Source organism: Eleginops maclovinus, chromosome 10 (assembly GCF_036324505.1).
Source record: "Eleginops maclovinus isolate JMC-PN-2008 ecotype Puerto Natales chromosome 10, JC_Emac_rtc_rv5, whole genome shotgun sequence".
Classification (NCBI taxonomy): Eukaryota; Metazoa; Chordata; class Actinopteri; order Perciformes; family Eleginopidae; genus Eleginops; species Eleginops maclovinus.
Genome location: NC_086358.1, coordinates 7511305 through 7514525, shown reverse-complemented (window position 1 = coordinate 7514525; position 3221 = coordinate 7511305).

Genomic DNA, 3221 nt, shown 5'->3' with positions numbered 1-3221 from the left:
CTTATGTCCTGTATTGATTTAACAATGCACACACAAGTATTAGAGTGCATGCTGTTGCATCTTAAGGAGCATAACATCTATATTAACACACACATAATTTAGATAAATAAATAATCTTCTTTCTTTATTTTTCCCCCTGTAGGCAAGTCATTTTAGTGATATACCCACCACAAATTGCAATAGTAATGAAACTTGGCATTTTTGCTTCTTTTGACCCATGTAATAACATAGTAAAAGTCAAGGAAAATCGAGGCATTGGAACACATTCATTTCGAGCAACCACTTTTTGAAAGTTATGCATGAAAATACGTTAATAGAAATGTTATTTCTTTCACATTTCTCAAAAGATGTCAAAAAAAATAAGTGTATGTTGCCTACCTAGAGGTTCTGTGATATATTTATCTCTAAGTTAGGATGTAGTTACCTTATTTTTGTCTTTCAATTGATCACAATGCATAAAAAATGCCTGTAACATGTAGGGGAGAGCGGGGTTGGTTGGCACACAGTTAATTTCCAGGCCTGTAGAGGGCACTGCCCAAAAAATGTAACATTAAAATAAATGATTGCCCTCTTGACCTGAACATATTAAGTTTATCAACACATCTGAAGGTCACTATCTGTTGAGGTGAGGACAACTTTTCAATTTTGCAGTGTCAAAACAAAAAAAATGCCCCTCCCACTAATACATTACAGAACTGTATTACAAAGAGATATAGAAAATGTATTACTGCCCTTTTGAACTAGTAGACTCAACTGCCTCTATAGCTAGCCAATTAGCTCCTGTTAGCCAGAGCGACTACAATGTTCACATCAACTCCATCAACCAACTAGAAACTGCACAACACAAGCATTTACCTCTCCTTATTGAGCTTACTGAGGCTAAACATGCTACCAACACAGCATAACTAGCTGAACTAGGTGGTGAGCCTGGATTATTCCTTAGCATTATGTGAAGAGTCCATGTTAGCATTGTTAGCTAGCTCCCAGTACAATGAGAAACAGCTTTAAAATCAAAATGCTGGAGATGTTTCTCTGACTTAACCAGCTATCTGCTGCTGCTAACACTGACCCTTCATGTTGATGCAAGGTAAATAATCCATGGTAACATTAAAATATCCTGTAGTTTACCATGTAGCTGTACTGTAGCATGCTTAATCTTGTTAAGAAGGAGACAAATAAAATAATAAATAAATAAAGTGACATTAAGGGAAAAAAATACATTAAACCAGATTTTTTTTTATATTGTGCAATTAAAAGAACCGCAATAAAATGGCTTATATCAAATTATAGGATGAAATAAGACTACATTTCAAAGTATGTTTTATGATTTCTTAAATTTGATTATAGATAGATAGATAGATAGATAGATAGATAGATAGATAGATAGATAGATAGATAGATAGATAGATAGATAGATAGATAGATAGAGTAGGCTATTTATCACCTTCAGTGCTCCATATATAAAAGATAAGATAAGAAGTACTTTATTAATCCCAGACTGGGACATTTTTTAATAAAGGCCTGTGCCCTGGATTATTGTGTATATTGCCCTGAGGATTGAGAGGGTCTGTGCATTTTCCTCAAGAGCCACTAAAGTCCTTCCGACATGTAATCCAAGCCAACACGACTGCTTACTGGAAGCTTCAACAGTTGCAGCCTAAGGAGGGATTGAAGAAGAAGGGGGGTCTGAAAAGGGGGCAGAGAAGCATGGACGAGTTCCTCTTTAGTTTCACCAAACTGACTGCACGAATTATGGCATTGTGTGTGGTCAAAATGGCAACGGCAACACAATCCTATAATAATAGAAACCAACAGCCTGTCAGCGCAATTAGACTTAGTGCTCACTCTGGTGAGTGATACGGCAAAGTAATGGCGCGTGAAATGACACATGCTGGGGCGCTCGTTCCCACTGGTTCCATATTTTTATGTCCCTTTAGGCTCAAGTCAGTGTTGGTTTTACAAACAGAAAAACATTGTGATGGATTATTATATTTTATGGCCGAAAGTGAATTATTTTCATGTTTCATTTATGCATGTGACAAGAACAATTTAGGACTTTATTGCTCACCAGAAGTCAATTGACATCTAGAGCAAGACATTAATCAGTTTGACAACACCAAAAGCTGAGCAGTAAAACAATAAGAACAATACAAAGCTGTATGCGTTTCAATAGTCATTTCCTACCTGTGCAGAAAGCTATATTTGCTGCATGTTTGGCATTGTATGTGCTGATATTTAGAGTCTAACAGTGCAGCTTTGCAGGCCTTAGTAAAGTAGAATCTAGATTTCTTTAGAGAGTAATATTAAAGTTTATATAAAATAATATACAATTTGTTCTAGTTAGAAAACTATAAAGTCAAAGCATACAGTATGAAATATATATATGGCATTTACTTACTACATATCATATGAATGTAAAATATATAGTGTACACAAAAACAAATGCATGCCCCAAAATGTCCTAAATTAAACTATAATGAGAAAGACAAACTCAAACTTCACTATGCTCCCAATTCACTTAAACTTGATTTAAATTGGTTACAATATTTCCCCGACTGCGTTCTTTCTCCTGATCTGTTTCTGCTTATTCAGATCAGAAATGGCATCAACAGGTTCTGACCCAGTCCCCGGTATCAGTTTCTTAGTGAACCACGGTTGAAATGGAAAACACATTCTCCAGCTAACTGCTGCTAACCTCCAAAGTGTCGTTAGTGAGGAATGTTTGATGTGTGAAGGGAACCATGTGTGCAGGAGTGACATGTGCTGGTGAAAGACGATAGGCCACGTTGAGTTTGGGTGACCAGTTTAGTTTTGATTTCAACAGAGTGAGGAAAAGATGTCATAGCTGAATCTGCAGGGCAACACTTACATGTTTTGTAAGACCCTCCTCACGCTTGTTTGCATATTGTAATGAAAACCTACTGAAGTACCTCTTAAATGAGTACTTCCTAATGTAGGTTCATACTGAAAAGATGGGTCTGAAGGCTACTTAAATTATGCACAGAGGAATAACATACTGTATAATGTCAAAGAGATTTAGCTCCCGTTTATGTTTAACAGCTTTAATTGTGCCTTTTTTTGAGAGAAGACATTCAATAAATACAGAAAATTTGACCTTTAAAACCCCTGACACTTAATTCAGAAGCTATGAAAATAAAGTTTTATTTCAAAAGGGTCTGAGTTCATCTTACAAAAAGCTTTCATAGAATTCAATTATAGGG